Source organism: Macaca fascicularis, chromosome 7 (assembly GCF_037993035.2).
Source record: "Macaca fascicularis isolate 582-1 chromosome 7, T2T-MFA8v1.1".
In the NCBI taxonomy this organism is placed as follows: Eukaryota; Metazoa; Chordata; class Mammalia; order Primates; family Cercopithecidae; genus Macaca; species Macaca fascicularis.
In genome coordinates this window covers 20,168,230-20,188,794 of record NC_088381.1, presented here as the reverse complement: position 1 = coordinate 20,188,794, position 20,565 = coordinate 20,168,230, and the positions used below count along the sequence as shown (strand labels likewise).

General features: G+C 45.8%; 1 non-coding gene across 50 annotated transcripts in view; it reads left to right on the top strand.

The window, feature by feature from the left end:
* The first annotated feature begins 1,982 nt into the window (after positions 1–1,982).
* LOC101867431 (inositol hexakisphosphate and diphosphoinositol-pentakisphosphate kinase 1) overlaps positions 1,983–20,565 on the top strand; it is a 61,182-nt gene continuing 42,599 nt past the window's right edge. For 19 of the 50 annotated variants that reach the window (XR_012414886.1, XR_012414870.1, XR_012414885.1 and 16 more), the window contains exons 1-22: positions 1,983–2,018; positions 8,087–8,350; positions 9,110–9,305; positions 9,758–9,848; positions 10,061–10,146; positions 10,461–10,615; positions 10,758–10,859; positions 11,325–11,486; positions 11,590–11,711; positions 13,479–13,580; positions 14,729–14,815; positions 14,934–15,009; positions 15,153–15,262; positions 15,345–15,427; positions 15,638–15,769; positions 15,927–16,048; positions 16,318–16,500; positions 18,822–18,963; positions 19,153–19,376; positions 19,701–19,828; positions 20,037–20,151; positions 20,322–20,429. This is a non-coding gene — a transcript (inositol hexakisphosphate and diphosphoinositol-pentakisphosphate kinase 1). Of the gene's footprint in view, positions 2,019–7,814; positions 7,909–8,085; positions 8,351–9,109; positions 9,306–9,757; positions 9,849–10,060; positions 10,147–10,460; positions 10,616–10,757; positions 10,860–11,283; positions 11,487–11,589; positions 11,712–13,478; positions 13,581–14,728; positions 14,816–14,933; positions 15,010–15,152; positions 15,263–15,344; positions 15,428–15,637; positions 15,770–15,926; positions 16,049–16,317; positions 16,501–18,821; positions 18,964–19,152; positions 19,377–19,700; positions 19,829–20,036; positions 20,152–20,321; positions 20,430–20,565 lie in introns of those variants that run through there. The other 31 variants (XR_006699806.2, XR_006699803.2, XR_012414866.1 and 28 more) reach the window with 10 other exon arrangements.

Below are 20,565 nucleotides of genomic sequence, written 5' to 3'. Positions count from 1 at the left end.
GATTACAGGTGTGAGCCACCTCGCCCAGCCACTTGTGCACTTTTCCTATCCCTCATGTGCCTTTGACAGGCACGTAATATATTATATGCCTGTCATTTAATATAGTAAATTATATGCTCATTTAAAAAGTTATTTTACAGCATATGGAAGTAATCAATATATGGTATTGATATATGGTATTTTATTTAATAATAATTATTTTTGTCAATGGTATTTAATATTTTTAAAGCACTTTACAATTATAAGGAACTTTTATATGTATTATTTCATTGAGTTGAATTGGATTGTTCCAATGATTACTAGGGACAGAGTCTACATTTTCAGGGGGACAGTAACGGAAGTTAACTACCTGAAAGATGCTGTAATAGCTAGTTTGAAGGGCTAGAGTGGTGGAGGGGGTATGAGCCTGAGCATGAACTAGCAAGGCATCTATTCCTCTTAGAATAATCTATTGCAGCCCTTAGAATCATTTCTATGTCCATTCAGGAGGCCTTGTGGGGTCAGTACAATGTGGCACGACTGGAAAAGTGGCAAGACCTCTAATGTTGCAGAGAAGAAAGAGGGAACAACTGTCTTGACCAGGGAAACCCAAGTGAAGATGCAAAGATAATAATAACAATATCATATACAATACAAAATGCTTCCATATTATCAGTACCCTTTAAGTGAGGTGTTTTGTTGTTGTTGTTTATTGAGACAGGGTCTCGCTCTGTCACCCAGGTTGGAATGTAGTGAGGTGATCTTTGCTCACTGCAAACTCCATCTCCCAGGCTCAAGTGATCCTCCTGCCTCAGCCTCATAAGTAGCTGTGACCACAGGCATAGGCCACAACGCCTGGCTAGCTTTTGTATTTCTTGTAGAGACAGGGTTTCATCATGTTGCCCAGGCTGATCTTGAACTCCTTGCACTCCATTGCACTCCAGCAATCTGCCGCCTGGGCCTCCCAAGGTGCTGGGATTGTAGGCTTGAGCCACCACAACCGGCCTTAATTAGGTTTTTTTTTTTTTTTTTCTGAGACGGAGTCTGGCTTTCTTGCCAGGCTGGGGTGCAGTGGCTCCATTTCGGCTGACTGCAATCTCCACCTCTTGAGTTTAAATAATTCTCCTACCTCAGCCTCCCGAGTAGCTGGGATTACAGGTGCGCACCACCACATCCGGCTAATTTCTGTATATTCAGTAGAGACGGGGTTTCACCATGTTGTCCAGAATAGTCTCCACCGCCTGACCTCGTGATCCGCGTGATGTGGCCTCCCAAAGTGCTGCGATTACAGGCGTGAGCCGCAGAGCCCGGCCATAGGTTTTTAATCCCAGTGTTATGGATGAGAAAAATAAAGGCTCAGAGAAGTTATGTGAGTCGCTCAAGGCTGCACAGCTATTAAAGGTAAGGCCAGGATTCAAATCCAGCTTTGTCTGGAGCGTAGAGAAAAACAGGCTGTGAAGATAGGAATCAATTTGTCTAGAGTTCCAGGTCCATCCATTTTCTTGCCTCCTCTGTAAATGTCTCTCTGTTCCTTCCCTTAACTTTCTTATCTGCTTCTCTCCTTGTGTTTTTTTTTGTCTCCAGTCTCCCTGTCACTCCTCTTTATATCTGTTAATATTTTCAACCTTTATTTATTGGATCTGTACATATATGAAACCCTGTTTTGTCTCATAAGACAAATGGAAGACCTGGTTTTGCTCTGAAGGAGTAGCAATGGCACAAACTCTGCCTCTTCCACTTTCTCAGCATCAGGCTTCCCACCCCCACCGTCGTCTCATGGAACGTCCCTGTCTAGACCACGCATCTGGACTTTGGCGACGCAGTAAGAAATCAAAGGAAGGGAGCATCAAGTTGCATTCCCTCCCGGAGCCACCAGGGGTCACGCTCCTCCGCGCAGAAGCGCCGGCCAACGCAGCCTGACTCTGTTGCCGGTGCGCGCCCTTCTCTGATTGGTGGCACGGCAAAGAAGTCGCGCTTTGATTGGGCCGCTGTCAGGTGTCGCTGCCGGCAGGTTCGGCTGCGCGAGCTGAGGGAGGCGGGTGAGTGAGGGCCGGGGGCGGTGGGGGAGTGGCTGGGGCTGGGGGCGGTATCGGAGGGGGTGGGCGCGGTAGGGTGGGCTTGGTGGATTCCCGGAGCAGCGGTTCGTTCTGAGTGGGCTCCGCTTTGGGAGGAGGCCCAGCGGAGGGGCCTTAGTGTCAGCGTAGGGAGAGTGGGGCGGCCAAGGCGGGGGCGGGCAAAGGCTAGTGGAGTCGAGATGGGAGGGCGGTATTCGTGACCCGGAGCTGTGCGGGGAGAGTACCGAGGAGAGGCTCGGCGGGAGAGGAGGTGGATGGGTATGTGGGGGTCTGCGTGAGGAAGAGGGGGTCCTGCGGGAGGATGGAGGAGCGGAGTCGTACAAGGGAGAGGATCAAGGTGGAAGGGATCTGCGCCAGGAGGGGTGGGGCTGGAGTCCAGGGGGAAGGGGGTAGCTTGAGGAATGGGTTGCGACGGAGAGAAGACAGCCTTGAGAGAGGGGTGGTGTGAGGAAAGAATGGATGGCAGGCCGTCTTTGTGGGGGGTCACTGGGGGTCAATATAAAGATGTTACCCAGTATGGTGACTCGTGCGAGGGGGTGAAGGAGTTTAATACTGGGGAATCAGTGAGTGAGAGGATTAGTTGGATTAATGGAATTAGTTGACCAATGATGCGGGACGGGATGGGGAGGCTGCAGTCAGTATTGGGGCAAGAGTCGTAGCAAGTTGGGAAAAGAAGATGGAACGAAGCAGCTGATACTGAGAACAGGGAGAGGAGCACAGTTGATCAGAGTCGGAAGGAGGAGTGTGTCTGAAGAATTAAAAATTGCATTAAGAAGGAAGTGAGGTGTCCACTGTTCAAGGTGGGCAGAAAATAGTGTTGGTGGCCTGAGGAGTTTTTCTGTGTTGGAAGTATTCCTGCCTGGAATTTGTATTGATATTTCCTCTTCACTACCAATGGAGTCCACCATCAAGTGCATAGTGATTTAGGAAATTAAATATATGCAAGCAGCCCTAAAGTCAAAGGTATAAAGAAGTTACACCGTGTGCCCTCCCTTCTACCCCTTCTCCAGATCTGATTTAACATAGATGTTCCTGAGAAGATTGCCTGCCTGCCCCTCCCTCCTTACCTTACTCGCCTATCTCCTTGCTTCTTTCCTTATATTCACGTTGATTCCTGTCAGTCTAAGACTGCCCTTTATCCCAGTGTGGAGTGTGAAGTTTTCTTTTATTTCCCAACACAGTTTGGGAGAGAGGCGGATGGGGAGAAGAGCATGGAAAACAGGGAAGCGGCTCTGGGAACACCACATTAAAGTCCAGAGGTGCATCTAAATAAATCCTGGCTTATTTCATAGCTATTTCTGTCAGGCTTCTATTTTTGCTTTGTTAACTGGGAATTTAGACCTTTCGTCTCTCTTCAGCCACTTATTTGTAAACAGTCTCTTCCCTGTTCTATTACTTACCATGCCTCGTTATGTAGTTGCAATAGAATTTCAAGACCAAGACTGTACAGTCAGTAGAAAACGAGGAAAGGACTCAATGGAAGAAAGGGCAAAGGGTTAGGAATCTTAGGCTTGAGAGAAAGTCCCTGCTTCAGAGCGAGGATGAAGAATGCAACAAAATTCTAATTGCTCAAACTATACAGGGACCTTGAGAATGTCCCAAGTCAGAGAAATTGGGTCAGGTCACTGAAAAGGAATTCAAAAAATAGCCTTTTTATCAGGGGGAAGAGTGTGTATAAGACCTGCAGTGCACAACTAGAAATATTAAGTCTAAGGAGAATGTCGCACCCCCGTGGCAGCTGAGAAGTAAAGACAGCAGATGATGAAGACTGGAAAGGTTGAGAGTTCGAGGTCTATATAAAGGTCCGCTAGATTTCTTTCTTTCTTTCTCTCTCTTTCTTTCTTTCTCTCTCTCTCTCTTCTTTCTTTCTTTCTTTCTTTCTTTCTTTCTTTCTTTCTTTCTTTCTTTCTTTCTTTTTTCTTTCTTTCTTCTTTTTCTTTCTTTTCTTTCCCTCCCTCCCTCCCTCCCTCCCTTCCTTCCCTCCTTCCTTCCCTCCCTCCCTCCCTTTCTTTCCTTTCTTTCCTCAGGATTTTCACTCTTGTCGCCCAGGCTGGAGTGCAGTGTCGCGATTTCAGCTCACTGCAACTTCCGCCTCCTGGGTTGAAGCGATTCTCCAGCCTCAGTCTTCTGAGTAGCTGGGATTACAGGTGCGCGCCACCCCACCTGGCTAATTTTTTGTATGTTTAGTGAGGACGCGGTTTCGCCATGTTGGCCAGGCTGTTCTTGAACTCCTGACTTCAAGTGATCTGCCTGCCTTGGCCTCCCAAAGTGCTGAGATTACAGGCGTGAGCCATCGTGCCCGGCAGTCAGCTAGAACTTTCTAGTCAAAATTGCAAACCCCAGTCGTAGTGAAAGAGTTTAAAATAAGGATAGAGGAAATAATTATTCAAGGCTATTTTCAAAATCTATGAGACTAATTACATATATAAGATATCACTTCTGTAAGACAAGTTCATTTACTTAAGGAGTTAGTGGCTTTTACTAGAGTCACTGGTCAGTGTTTCTGAGAGCTTTTGGAGACCATGGAAAATTGCTGATGTATGACTCAATTTTTATTTTTGGAAAATAATAACAGATATTCATATCCTTACAATTCATATGAACAAATGTTAACCTTTTGTATATTTGCTTCAGATCTTTTTTACAATTGAAATAAACATTGTAGATAAGGTTATGAAGTACCATTTGAATCCTTAGTTCCATTTTCCCTTCTCAAAAGTAACCCCTATCATGAATTTGATGTCTTTCTTTCCAGTCCCTGTTTTTTTACTTCTACTAATTATATATACAGTCATAAACCATATGTAATATTTTTATTTATACAAATAGAATTGTGCTGCAGGTATGTCTCTGCAGTTTGTATTTGGAAACTGTCCATTTGTTACATACAACTTTTATTTTTGCATTGCTATTAGTCTGTCATTTCTGTATACAACGTTATATTTATCGATTCTACTTGTAACCTCTGAACTGTTTTGTTTTCCTCATTACCAACAGAGAGATGAAGAAGGTTAAGAACTTCCTCACAAAAGTCTTCTTATGTAGGAGAATTTCTCTACAGCAGGGTTTCTCCACCTCAGCACTACTGAGATTTAAGGCTGGATAATTCTTGGTTGTGAGGAGATATCTTATGCATTTTAGAATGTTCAGCGGTATCCCTGGCATCTACTCACTAGACACCAATAGTACCTTTCCAATTGTGACAACCAAAAATGTCTCCTGCCAAACGTCCTCTGTGCAGCAAAATCACAGCTGGTTGAGAACCACTACATTACTTGTGTGTACACAGAAGTGGAACTGCTGGTTCAAGTTAAAGTTAAAGTCTCTTTTTTTTTTTTTTTTTTTTTGAGACAGAGTCTTGCTCTGTTGACCAGGCTGGAGTGCAGTGGTGGATCTCGGCTCACTGCTTTCTCTGCCTCCCAGGTTCATGCCATTCTCCTGCCTCAGCCTCCCGAGTAGCTGGGACTATGGGTGCCCATCACCACGCCCGGCCGATTTTTTTTTTTTTTTTTTGTATTTTTAGTAGAGACGGGGTTTTGCCGTGTTAGCCAGGATGATCTTGATCTCCTGACCTCGTGATCCACCCGCCTTGGCCTCCCAAAGTGCTGGGATTACAGGCATGGGCCACCGCACCCGGCCCTCAAGTTAAAGTCTTAAGATATTCTTACTTGCTGGGCGCGGTGGCTCACGCCTGTAATCCCAGCACTTTGGGAGGCCGAGACGGCCGGATCACGAGGTCAGGAGATTGAGACCATCCTGGCTGACACGGTGAAACCCTGTCTCTACTAAAAAATACAGAAAACTAGCCGGGCGAGGTGGCAGGCGCCTGTAGTCCCAGCTACTCGGGAGGCTGAGGCAGGAAAATGGCGTGAACCCGGGAGGCGGAGCTTGCAGTGAGCTGAGATCCGGCCACTGCACTCCAGCCTGGGCGGCAGAGCGAGACTCCGTCTCAAAAAAAAAAAAAAAGATATTCTTACTTGTACAGTTTTAGACAGGTTTTTTTTTTTTTTTTTTTTAAACTGTAGCTCCTGGTGTGAATGACCTTGGCCTAGACTAACACTGGTTCTATAGTACCAGGAGACACTAGAGAGAACATTGAGATTTCAGTTTGAGAATGGGTTGGAGACTGCTGTATGGATGTCTGTATCCTCAACCTCCCAACCACACTAGACCTCTTTCCCTGAATAGATTTTCTGAGTTTGGGCGTCTGTCTTTTATTATTATTATTATTATTACTATTATTATTATTATCATCATTATTTGAGGCAGAGTCTTGCTGTGTCACCCAGACTGGAGTGCAGTGGCACGATCATGGCTCACTGCAGACTTGACCTCTTGTGCTTAAACAATCCTTCCACCTCAGCCTATTGAGTAGCCGGGGCCACTGGTGTGTACAACTCACTATGCCTGGCTAATTTTAAAAAACTTTTTGCCTGGGTATGGTAGTTCACGCCTGTAATCCCAGCACTTTGGGAATCTGAGGTGGGGGGATCACGAGGTCAGGAGTTTAAGACCAGCCTGGTCAGCATGGTGAAACTCTATCTCTACTATAAAGTAAAATACAAAAAAATTGGCCGGGCATGGTGTGGTGTGCCTGTGGTCTCAGCTACTTGGGAGGCTGAGGCAGGAGAATTGCTTAAACTCGGAAGGCAGAGGTTGCAGTGAGCTGAGGTCACACCACTGCACTCCAGCCTGGGTGACAGAGTGAGACTCTGTCTCAAGAAAAAAAGAAAAAAAATTTTTTTTCTTTTGAAGCAGGGTCTTTTTCCGTTACCCAGGCTGGAGTGCAGTAGTACAATCACCGCTCACTGCAGTCCCGACCTTTTAGGCTTAAACAATCCTCCCAGCTTAGCCTCCCAAGTAGCTGGGACCACAGGCACGTGCCACCATGCCCGGCTAATTTAAGAAGCTTTTGTATAGGTCCTGTCTCCCTATATTGCCCAGGCTGGTCTCGAACTCTTAGGCTCAAGCAGTCATCCTGTTTCAGCCTCCCAAAGTGCTGGGATTACAGGCATGAGCCCCTGCGTGCAGCCTTAATTTTTTTTTGTAGAGATGGGGTCTTGCTATGTTGCCCTGGCTGGTCTCAAACTCCTGAGCCCAAGCAATCCTCCTGCCTCAGTTTCCTAAAATACTGGAATTATAGGGATGAAGCATGGCATCTGGCTGGGCAACTGTCTTTTAAGGTGGAGTAGATGAAAGAGAGAGAGCATGGGGGTTTTATTATTTTTTTAATTTTTGGTTTGAGAGAGGGTCTCACTCTGTCACCCAGGCTGGAGTGCAATGGCGTGATCTCGGCTCACTGCAATGTCCATATCCTGGGCTCAAATGATCCTCTTGCCTCAGCCTCCCAAGTAGCTGGGACTACAGGCATGCACCACCATGCCTGCCTAATTTTTGTATTTTTTTGTAGAAACTGGGTTTCGACATGTTGCCCAGGCTGGTCTCGAACTCCTGGACTCAAGTGATCCATCCTCCTCAGCCTCCCAAAACACTGGAATTATAGGTGTAAGCCAGTGTGCCTGGCCTTAATGTTCTGATATAATACTTAGAATGTAGGATACCCTCAATAAATATTTTTGAGTGAATCTTTGGGAAGAATGAAGATGAGGTTTAAGGGGAAAGGCAGCTGAGCTCTCTCATTCCTCTGCCTTTGAATTAAATCACTGAATTCAACACTACTGTGAGGAGGTGGAAAAGGACTAGGAACATTGTGGAATGAGTCAAAGTTTGAAATGTCACTCTAACCTTCTCTTCTGGTAGGACTCAACAGTAGCCTTCCTTGAGGACCTGCCTTTCCCATTTGCTGCCTGAAGTTAATGTTTCTTGCTGGCCAAATCAGGGACATGCAGGCATTGTAAGGGCTGATTATCTGATCCTCTTACTAATTTACTGCTTGGGGTGGGGTGAGCAGGGAGGAAAAGGGATACCTTGGTTTTTCTTTTATGGCTCTTTTAGCATCTCAAGTCATAGCCCATATGCCTCCTTTCTTGTTGATCCTTCTTCCTATAGCTTTGTTTTGTTTCCCCTTATAGTTCCCTCTTATGCTTTTCATCTCCATCCCCATCCCCACCCACTGCCAGGGGGCTTGGGTTCTGAGCTGATGGGGTACCCCCCTCTGCAGAGCGGGATGAGTGGGTGTTCCGGCAGGGATGTGGTCATTGACGGCCAGTGAGGGCGAGAGTACCACTGCCCACTTCTTCCTTGGAGCTGGAGATGAGGGGCTGGGCACCCGTGGAATAGGCATGAGGCCAGAAGAGAGTGACAGCGAGCTCCTTGAGGACGAGGAGGATGAAGTGGTAAGAATGGGGAAAATGATATAACTTGGTGTTGGAGCCTCTGTCCTCGAGAATTAAGATTCTATTGGTTGGAGATACCTCTCTGTTCTTTCCAAATGCATAGACTCCCTGTCATAAACAGGCCCTATCCTGGTTTAGGGGAGGGGCAGTAGAGATTGGTTAGGTTGCCTCTCTTAGAAACCCCTGCCTTGGCCGGGTGTGGGTAATCCCAACACTTTGGGAGGCCAAGGCAGCTGGATCATTTGAGGTCAGGAGTTCGAAACCAGCCTGTCCAACATGGTGAAACCCTGTCTCTACTAAAAATACAAAAATTAGCTGGGCATGGTGGTGAGTGCCTGTAATCCCAGCTACTGGGGAGGCTGAGGCAGGAGAATCACTTGAGCCCAAGAGTTGGGGGTTGCAGTGAGCAGAAATCATGCCACTGCACTCCAGCCTGGGCGACAGAGTGAGACTCCGTCTCAAAAAAAAGAAAAAAAGAAACCCCTGCCCTTAGGATCTTCCTGTTGTCTCATGGTTGTTGGTTCTCTAGCTCTCCTGCTTGAGCACGTATTTCCTATTGTGGAAAGGCTCCTATTCTGTAGGCAGTTGGAATCCCTAGCTGTGCCCCAACCTAGATCAAAGTTAGGAGGCACCCTTTATCCCATAGGTCCAGAGTCCTGGCAAGAAACTCTGTGCCCTAAGAAGATAAGACAGTGTTCCCAGAAGGGGGTGATATTGGTGGAAAGTTCTTGAGTTTCTGATAGCACTTCCTCTCTGTAGCCTCCTGAACCTCAGATCATTGTTGGCATCTGTGCCATGACCAAGAAATCCAAGTCCAAGCCAATGACTCAAATCCTAGAGCGACTCTGCAGATTTGACTACCTGACTGTTATCATTCTGGGAGAAGATGTAATCCTTAATGAACCTGTGGAAAACTGGCCATCCTGCCACTGTCTCATCTCTTTCCACTCCAAAGGTTGGGGTCTGGGAAGGAAAATGGGAGGGAATGGTGGTGGGAATACTGGTTTGGGACATGAGGTTCTTATTGTCTTATTTCCTTAGTAAAGAGCCATCAGCTACTTGTGACACACTAGAGAATGGTGCCAAGGAGTTTGCTTTCCCTGCATCTTGGAGGAGTTGCTGGGGATTTAAAGCCTATAGTCTAACCTCAGGACAACTCTAAGTCTCTTAGGATCTCTGGACAGAGTTGGGTCTCTGGAAGGACTGTAAAAATAATTTCTGTTTTACTTTTTCTTGATAAATATCCTAGACTTGGGGAGGTGGGCAGAAGAATAAGTGATGGATTGAGTGGGTAGAGGAGCTCAGTGGCAGCTAGTCGCTTTAATATGTCTTTCTGTCTCTCTTGCTCTTTTCTCATTCTCTTTCTCTCCCTTTCTTTTGTCTCTTTATTTTGTGTCTCCATTCCAGGCTTCCCTCTGGACAAAGCTGTTGCTTACTCCAAGCTTCGAAACCCCTTTCTTATCAATGATCTGGCCATGCAGTATTACATCCAAGATAGGTATAAATTCCTGTTGACCAGTGAGATGGGTGGCTTTGGGATCATGCATGTTCAGGGAACCCACTCTGAGAAGGGCAGAGTCAAACAAACATGCCTAATTTTTGTACCATAATTTTGTGCCCTGGTGTCTTTTAATCCTGTGCAAATGAAATCCCCAGGCTCTCCCCTTAGTTACTCCCACCTCTCCCAGCTATTTTATTTGGGGGTGACAGGAGGGAGGTGTACCGGATCCTGCAGGAAGAGGGTATTGATCTGCCTCGATATGCTGTGCTCAACCGTGATCCTGCCCAGCCTGATGGTGAGTACCTGGCCTGAGGGAGGGTTAGTCCTGCCTTTCCTTGCTTTCTATGACTTAGCCACGTTTCCATCTTCTAGACATCTCCTATATACCACCTATCTATGTGGGGTTTTGGTTATTGGATTATGGGTGGGGTTAGAGCCATAAGTCTTCGGACAGAGTCTTGGACCTGTTATATAGAGATTTTACCTCATCTATTACAAAGATATGGTCATAAAAATTTGAGGGTTATAGAGATGAAAACCTGGGGAAATGAGAATTAGTAATATTCCATAACCATAGGCCATAGGAATGACCACACACCCACCTTTCAGAATGCAACCTGATAGAAGGTGAAGACCAAGTAGAGGTCAATGGAGCTGTCTTTCCCAAGCCCTTTGTGGAGAAGCCAGTGAGTGCAGAAGACCACAATGTTTACATCTACTACCCCAGCTCAGCTGGAGGAGGAAGCCAGCGTCTCTTTCGTAAGGTAGGGGAGACATTTGAGCATCTGGAGAGTCAGAGAGGTAAAAGGGCAAGGATGAGGTCGTGGGGAAGGAAGATGGAGAATTTGGGGACAGAAGAGAGAGTTGAGGCAACATTGTTTTTTCTTCTTTTTTTTTCTCTTGAAGATTGGCAGCCGAAGCAGTGTTTACTCTCCTGAGAGCAGCGTCCGAAAGACGGGGTCGTACATCTATGAGGAATTTATGCCAACAGATGGCACAGATGTCAAGGTTATGGTGGATACAGGGATTTAAGAGGTTACAGATGTCTGGGTGGGGATGGGGTACTTGGGAAGCAGGTGGAAGTATATGGGGAGGAGGTCCTAGAAAATAACATGATGTGAATGTGATTGGCTTTCATATTCAGGTGAAGTTAATGAGTGGAGGATTCAGACATTCACATTTTCACTATCAGAGCAAGGGCAAGGCTGACTTAGAAAAATGGTATAATGTTGGTAAATTATTGTTTAATAAGGACTGTCTGACAGTAGTGGAGTCCCGAGGAGAAATTCGTAATGATACTTGAGTAGGGCTCAGTAGGAAAAATGTTGGTCAGTCCCCTTAATGCTCAGGATTTGTTGGTTTTGTTTTTGTTGTTGTTTTACTCTGAAACTAGTCTACAGACCTAGTGCTCATATTGTCTTCTCATATACAGGGTGAGCTGTGGGCATACTCAGTGATGCTATGTACCTGCAGGTGTATACAGTGGGGCCAGATTATGCCCATGCTGAAGCTAGAAAGTCTCCAGCTTTGGATGGGAAGGTTGAACGAGACAGTGAGGGGAAAGAGATTCGATATCCAGTCATGCTGACTGCCATGGAAAAGCTGGTGGCCAGGAAAGTCTGCGTAGCTTTCAAGGTAGAGGAGGGCCCAGGGAGGTTGCGAAATGAGGGAGAAAGGAAGGAACAGGGGTCCAGGAAGAGTAACTGTCTTGTTCTCATCTTTCTTCTTTTCCTTGCAGCAAACAGTTTGTGGGTTTGACCTTCTTCGTGCCAATGGTCATTCCTTTGTGTGTGATGTCAATGGTTTTAGTTTTGTCAAGAACTCGATGAAATACTATGATGACTGTGCCAAGATTCTGGGGTAAGAGACACAGTGGTCTGTGCTGGGGAAAATGGGCTTACAGAAGAATATTTGAAAGTTTTTGCTTTATTTTAAATATCATAAAGATGATTTAAAAGTGAAAAAGCAGGCCAGGTGCGGTGGCTCATGCCTATAAATTCAGCATTTTGAGAGGCTGAGACAGGTGGGTCACCTGAGGTCAGGAGTTAGAGACCAGCCTGGCCAACATGGTGAAACCCTGTTTCTACTAAAGATACAAAATTAGCCAGGCATGGTGGTGCAGGCCTGTAATCCCAGCTACCAGGGAGGCTGTGGCAGGAGAATCACTTGAACGCAGGAGGTGAAGGTTGCAGTGAGCTGAGATCGTGCCATAGTACTCCAGCCTGGGCGACAAGAGCGAAACTCTGTCTCAATAAATAAATAAATTAATTAAATAAATAAAAATAAGAAAGAAAGAAGGGGCTCCTCAGGCTCCTTGCCTTTCTATCACTGCCCCTCCAGAGACCATTGTTGTTACAAGTTTTAGACATAACAATTTATCTTTTTCTGCCATATCTAAGCTGTATTTATTTTACTAAATGTGGTCATACTATAATACTGCTCTGCAACTTGACTTTCCAAGAAATTTGTCACATAATGTATAAACCATTCGAAAATATATAAGGAATGATGACTATAGTGAGCATCTATGTATTCACCACCTAGCTTATGAAATAAAATGTTAGGAATATAGGCCGGGCATGGTGGCTCACGCCTGTAATCCCAGCACTTTGGGAGGCCGAGGCAGGTGGATCATCTGCCGTCAGGAGTTTGAGACCAGCCTGACCAACATGGTGAAACCTCATTTCTACTAAAAATACAAAAATTGGGCAGGCTCGGTGGCTTCCGCCTGTAATCCCAGCACTTTGGGAGGCCGAGGTGCATGGATCACTTGAGGTCAGGACTGGTGAGACCAGCCTGGCCAGCATGGTGAAACCCCATCTCTACTAAAAATACACACACAAAAAAACTGGCTGGCATAATGGCGGGTACCGGTAATCCCAGCTACTTGGGAGGCTGAGACAGGAGAATCACTTGAACCCGGGAGGCGGAGATTGCAGCGAGGTGAGATCATGCCACTGCACTCCAGCCTGAGTGACAGGAGTGAGACTCCATCTCAAAACAAAACAAAACAAAAACAAAGAATTAGCCATGGTCAGGTGGGCCCCTGTCATCTCAGCTGCTCAGGAGGCTGAGGCAGTAGAATTGCTTGATCCCAGGAGGTGGAGATTGCAGTGAGCTGAGATCATGCCGTTGCACTCCAGCCTGGGCAACAACAGCGAAACTCTGTCTCAAAAAAAATATATATATATACAGATATATACACATACACACACACATACATATATAGGTACACATATGTGTATATATGTATATATGTACATATATATGTATATATACACATACATGTATAGATATGTGTAGACACACACATGTGTGTATGTATACATGTATGTGTATGTGTATATATATGTTTATATATATATGTAATTGAAGCCCCTATATACTCCTCCCTGGTAACATCCCCTCCTCATCCCCAGAGGGAACCACAATCCATAATTTGGTGTTTGTCATTCCCATATATTTATTTATATTTTTACTGTCTGTGTATGGGTATTTGTTTGTATGTTTTTAGACTTCATATCAACATATTCTTCTGCCTGCAGCCTGCTTGTTTTTGTGAGCTTCATTCATATGAGTAGTTCTGGTTTATTCGTTTTTACATGGCTTCTTTGTTTCTCTTTCTAGGAATACCATAATGCGGGAGCTTGCCCCACAGTTCCAGATTCCATGGTCCATCCCCACAGAGGCTGAGGACATTCCCATTGTTCCTACCACATCTGGCACTATGTAAGCAAAAGTAAAAGGTCTGGAGTAACCTACTTAAGACCCATGGGACTCCTTCAGCCAGGCTACTGGTTACTTCCTGACCCCACACTATCTGACTAACGGAGCCTGGGCCTCTTATACACAGTCTTCTTAACTCCACTTATATTCTCTGCCTTTTTTTTTTTGAGACAGAGTCTTGCTGTGTTGCCCAGGCTGGAGTGCAGTGGCATGATCTTGGCCCACAGCAACCTCCACCTCCTGGGTTCAGGTGAGCACATCTGGCTAATTTTTGTGTTTTTTGGGTTTTTTTGTTTTTTTTTTTTTTTGAGACGGAGTCTGGCTCTGTCGCCCAGGCTGGAGTGCAGTGGCCGGATCTCAGCTCACTGCAAGCTCCACCTCCCGGATTTATGCCATTCTCCTGCCTCAGCCTCCCAAGTAGCTGGGACTACAGGCGCCCGCCACCTCGCCTGGCTAGTTTTTTGTATTTTTAGTAGAGATGGGGTTTCACCGTGTTAGTCAGGATGGTCTTGATCTCCTAACCTCGTGATGCGCCCGTCTCGGCCTCCCAAAGTGCTGGGACTACAGGCTTGAGCCACTGCGCCCGGCCATTTTTGTGTTTTTAGTAGAGACAGGGTTTCACCATGTGACCAGGCTGATCCTGAACTCCTGAGCTCAAGTGATCCATCCACCTCAGCCTTCCAGTGTGCTGGGATTATAGGCATGAGCCTCTATGCCCAGCCTCCATTTATATTCCTAATCACAGTTTCCTTTTCATTATCTTTTTTTTTTTTTTAGTGACAGGGTCTGGCTCTGTTTCCCAGGCTGGAGTGCAGTGGTGCACTAATGTTTCGCTGCAGCCTCTACCTCCTGGGCTCAAGTGATCCTCCCATCTCAGCCTCCCAAATAGCTGGGACCACAGGCGTATGCCACCATGCCTGGATAATTTTTTTTCTTTTAACTTTTTTATAGACAGGCTGACCCTATGTTGCTTATGTTCACCCTATGTTTCTCCTGGGCCTAAGTGATCCTCCCACCTCAGCCTCCCAAAGTGCTGAGATCACAGGCATGAGCCCTGCTCAGCCCCTCTATTTTTTGACATGTCAAGTAATGTGATGACAGGAGGTGGGATGGGGGTGTGGGAGAGGCTCTGATAACATTTATGATCTTAGGATGGAACTTCGTTGTGTCATTGCAATTATTCGTCATGGGGATCGTACTCCTAAGCAGAAGATGAAGATGGAAGTGAAACACCCAAGGTAGGAAGAGTGTCCTAATTTACACAAATAGGTTTTCGTGAGGAAGACTGCATGGGGCGCAACTCCTAGAGGCTTTGACTGTCTCATCCCACACTGAAGCTTCTCATTATTTCTTCAGGTTTTTTGCTCTGTTTGAAAAACATGGTGGCTACAAGACAGGGAAATTAAAACTCAAGCGACCTGAGCAGCTCCAGGTAAGGTAGTGAATCTGGCCAGGAGGAGCAGTGCTATGAGAGAGAGAGAGAGGATATGGCATTGGGAGTCTCGATAAAAGACTGGGATCAAAAGGTAACTGTCTAGGACTTGGCCTTCTGCATGGATACCTTATTTCCTCTAGGAGGTGCTGGATATCACAAGGCTGTTGTTGGCTGAACTGGAGAAAGAACCAGGTGGTGAGATCGAGGAGAAGACTGGAAAACTAGAGCAGCTGAAGTCTGTATTGGAGATGTGAGAAAGGGGATAGCAAAAGGGAGTCAATAACAGAGTTGGGGTGCTGGAACAGAAAATAAACTGTGACTTTATCCTGCAGGTATGGTCACTTCTCAGGTATAAACCGGAAGGTACAATTGACTTACTACCCTCATGGAGTAAAAGCGTCTAATGAGGGGCAAGGTAAGATGTAGTCCCCCTTACCATTACCTCTCAGATCTTGTGTTCTTTTTATTTTTGTCTATCTTCTCTCCCCACCAGATGTCTTTTACTTGAGCCTGTAGATGACCTATACCCCAAATTACCTCTCTGGCCTCCTCAGAAGACCTAGCATTTAGACGTTCCCACTACTTTTCTTAGATCTAGAGCATTCATTGCCCCTTATTCCCTCAGATCTACAGAGGGAGGCTCTGGCCCCATCTCTGTTGCTGGTACTGAAGTGGGGTGGAGAACTCACTCCTGCTGGCCGTGTTCAGGCTGAGGAGCTGGGGCGAGCTTTTCGCTGCATGTACCCTGGAGGACAGGGTGAGTGTTTTGGGGAGTAAACACAACAGGGCCGGGATAAAAATGATTAGAGAGTAAGTTGGGGAAAATGAAGTGACAGAGACAGTGGGGAAATGAATATTTTTTCTTCCACGAGTATTTATAGCAGTCCATTCCTGGTCCCCTGCTTTGTCCCCAGGTGACTATGCTGGCTTCCCTGGTTGTGGGCTGCTTCGTCTCCATAGCACTTTCCGCCACGACCTCAAGATCTATGCCTCTGATGAGGGTCGTGTTCAGATGACTGCTGCTGCCTTCGCCAAGGTGCATACTACAGTTCTATAGTCCCAGTTTCCATTAGGTAGAGAAGCAGAGTTTGGAGAACCAGTTGGAGCATTTCAGGGTGCTTGTAGGCCAACTCAGAAGTTTCTGCATGTATTGGACCCATCTTGTACTACTGAGAATGAGCTGAGAATAATCAGTGATTGTAGGCCCCATCTCTTCAACCAGGTCCCATTCGATCCCTGGGACCATCTAGGCCTAGGGATACTAACCTGCAAGGGAAACAAATAGACCTTGTGCTTTCTCTTTAGGGCCTTCTGGCTCTAGAAGGGGAGCTGACACCTATTTTGGTGCAAATGGTGAAGAGTGCCAACATGAATGGGCTACTGGACAGCGATGGGGATTCTTTGAGCAGCTGCCAGCACCGGGTGAAGGCTCGGCTGCACCATATTTTACAGCAGGATGCGCCCTTTGGCCCTGAGGACTACGACCAGGTCAGGCACTAAAATAACCTGGATCCCCAATTCCTAGAATTCTCAATAGTAGGGATCAATAATAACGGTATTTACTGCATGCTAGGCACTGTTTTAGTTGTTTTACACATATTATTTAATCCTTACAGCAACCCTTTGAGATACGTACAGGTCCACAGTATGTTATGCGTAATTTTGAAAGTTAAAAAGATTTTTTTCTTGACATTAAGATTCATTTGGCAGCTAAACCTGACATGAACTGTCATGAGATTTGTATAATCCTTGGTTTTCCCACTTAGTGTAAATAGTCATGCATTTTGTGGCAGAAATATTAATGTGTTTGGTTACGCCATAGGCCCTGTTGGAGGTATTATATACATATGGCATATATACTGTATTCACTTCTAAAGTCCCACACATTGTCCTTCCAAAGCACAGCTCAGATCCCAAGGACCCTGAACTAAAGAATGTTTCAGTTATCCATTGTTGCATAATAAACTACCCCAAAATGTAGTAACCTAAAACAACAACCATTTTATTATCTCTCACAGTTCTGGGCTCATCTGATCTTGCTTGGAGTCTGTCTTGAAATTGCAGTCAGATATTGACTGGAGCTGGAACCATCTGGAATTCAGCTGGGATTGTGGGATGGCTGGCTCTCTCCCTCTGCATGCTCTCCCTGCAATCTCAGTGCCTCTTTTCTCCACATGGTTCTTCATATGGTTTCTGTAGCATGATAGCTGGATGTATTAAATGGTAGCAGTAGGGATATTCAAAAGCAGAAGCTTAGAAACTTTCTTAAAGTGTAGGCTCAGAATTAGCACAACATAACTTTGTTATTTTTTATTGGTTAAGCAGTCACCGGGCCAGCCAGATTTAAGGGAAGGGAAGGAAGACAAAGAATTGATGGTGATCTTTAAAGCACTACGAGGACTGCAGATCACAAGGACTTTCTTCCCATTTTACAGATGAGGAAACCTAGGCTCAGAAGAATCTAAGCAATTTTCCTCATGTCATCCACCTAATACAAACCCAAGGAGTCTAACTCCAAAATCCAGGCTGTTACATTGCTTTATAGTATTAATTCTAGTATATGCCATTACCCAATATGGTTATTCTTTTTCCTGCATATCTAGGCCACAATTTACCAGGCAGTGGTTTTCTACTCTTCCCACTCCTCGTTTCTGATAGGTTCTTTTAAAAAAAGTTTAAAAATTTAAAATTGTGGTGCTACTTTAACCATTTTTAAGTGTACAGTTCAGTAGCATTACATGTATTTACATTGTTGTGTAACATTTCTAATTGGTTCTTAAATGAGCTAAGTAAGCACATTGCTATGATTCCATGGCATTTTCTGTGTTCTCTGAGTAGGACTTGATAAGGAACAGGACCTTTCCTTTATTTCCCAATCCATTGCTCACTGTCAAACTCAAAAAAGCTAAGGCAGCTTTCCTTTTCTGCCTTGCCTTCTTTTGCAAGCAAGAATGAAACTTGTGGCCGGGCGCGGTGGCTCACGCCTGTAATTCCAGCACTTAGGAAGGCCGAGACGGGCGGATCGCAAGGTCAGGAGATCGAGACCAGCCTGACTAACACGGTGAAACCCCGTCTCTACCAAAAAAAATACAAAAAACCAGCCGGGCGAGGTGGCGGGCGCCTGTAGTCCCAGTTACTCTGGAGGCGGAGGCAGGAGAATGGCGTGAACCCGGGAGGCGGAGCTTGCAGTGAGCTGAGATCCGGCCACTGCACTCCAGCCTGGGTGACAGAGCGAGACTCTGTCTCAAAAAAAAAAAAAAAAAAAAAAAAGAATGAAACTTGTGAGGATCTGAATAGAATTGTGCATTTTCAGCCACAATCTTGATTCTCCCTCTCCATTTCTCATTGACTGTTACTGTCCTAAAAGCGTGAGTCGGAACCCAGTTCTGAGGCAGCATTTCTACTCTAGGCTCAGGCTGGCATCTTGTTTAGAGGAAGAAGATGATGTTATCTCTGATCTCTACTCATGAAAACATTCTGTGGAGATTTTGAGGGATTTTGGTTTAATCCTTATTCTCCAGTATTTTCCATGTGTATTCTAGAGCCTTCAAGAAAATAACTTAGGTCTGTTTTATTTTCTCTGGACTCTAAGACTCTTAAAATCAATCCCTCTTAGATGACTATATGGTAGAGCAGTGCCCTTACCTGAAGGCCTAGAGCTGCTACTATGCCCAGTAACCTAAGAATGCTCACTGGAGTGAACCAGCATACAGATCTGTATTGTGGGTAGTCTCTGTGTAATAAGCTCACAGGAATCTGGGCAATTAGTGCTGAGCTTATCTTGCTTTTCTTCTCTCAATTCTTCATAGCTGGCTCCCACCAGAAGTATTTCCCTGCTCAACTCCATGACTATCATCCAGAATCCTGTGAAGGTCTGTGATCAGGTATTTGCCCTGATCGAAAACCTCACCCACCAGATCCGGGAACGAATGCAGGACCCCAGGTCTGTAGGTGGGTATGAATACTACTATCTTCCCTTCAAGGTCTCAGGTATGGATGGGTTTCTCAGGCATTCTTGTGTCATCTGCTAAATGTCACAGACCAGGCCGCCTCCTCCCTCTGGTTCTACTTCAGAGTCATCAGGGTCTTTGGTTGGAGGTAAAATCTTTGATTCTTGTCTGATTTCTGCCTTTCTTCCAGACCTGCAGCTCTACCACAGTGAGACACTAGAGCTAATGCTACAGCGTTGGAGCAAGCTGGAGCGTGACTTTCGACAGAAGAGTGGGCGCTATGATATCAGTAAGATCCCTGACATCTATGACTGTGTCAAGTATGATGTGCAGCACAATGGGAGTCTGGGACTTCAAGGCACAGCCGAGTTGCTCCGTCTCTCTAAGGCATTGGCTGATGTGGTCATTCCCCAGGTGTGTCTTGTATAAGGGACCTAGCCTGGGGATGAGGGTGTTGGGAAGGAAAGAGAGAAAAGGTGGAAAGGAAGGGTGATTTGGGACTAGAGGAAAGCCACTTAGAGAAGGAATAAGTTGAGTTTCTGCATTTCTCAGGGTCCAGTCTGGCTCTTGGTAAGTACAGGAGGCTAATTCAGGAGACACCTGGAAGAGGGGGAGTGTAGTGGATATGAAAGAAGCGCTAGACGTGAGGTGAAGACAGGCATGATCTTTGTCCTGGGAATATGAGGCATGAGAAAACAAGATTTATTGAGGTATTTATTCCTGGCCTGTGGCCCCTAGGAGTACGGGATCAGCCGGGAGGAGAAACTGGAAATTGCTGTGGGCTTCTGTCTTCCACTGTTGCGGAAGATACTGCTTGACCTGCAGAGAACCCACGAGGATGAGTCTGTCAACAAGCTGCATCCCCTGTGAGGGAGGGCTGGGAGGGGTGTTGGATGGAGGGAGGGGCATGTCAGGGAGTCTTGGGGGAATCAAGGCTGGGACAGCCTGGGGAAGCAAGAATAGACAAGATTTTGGGATGGAAAGGAGAGAAGTCTTTGAGGTGGGAGAAGAGAATTTGCAGAAGGGTGGGAGGAGGATTAATTGACTGTGTGAGTGATTTAGCTGTTATCTCAGGTACTCCCGAGGCGTGCTCTCCCCAGGTCGCCACGTTCGAACACGTCTCTATTTCACCAGTGAGAGCCACGTCCACTCCCTACTCAGTGTCTTCCGTTATGGAGGACTTCTTGATGTAAGAATCCTCCTTCTTCTTTAGCCTGTGAACAGATTTTTTCCCAGCATTCTTTCACTCTTCTCCTCATGCTTTGTAAATGAAAGCTTTCTCCCTTCTCATTAGCTCCCTGCTCATTCCCTGACTCCCTTTTCCTTAAGCAATGGCTTACCTCTTTTTGCATTTGGTAGGAGACCCAGGATGCACAATGGCAGCGAGCTTTGGATTATCTTAGTGCCATCTCAGAGCTTAACTATATGACCCAGATTGTCATCATGCTTTATGAGGACAACACACAGGTGAGGAGCTAGCAGGTGGGGGATGAGAGGAAGGCCCCTTCTTTTGACTTCTATTAAAAAAAAAACTCGCTTATCCTTACGATTTGGAGAATCCAGCTAGGTGTGGCACTTAGGCACAGCATGACACAGAGCATCC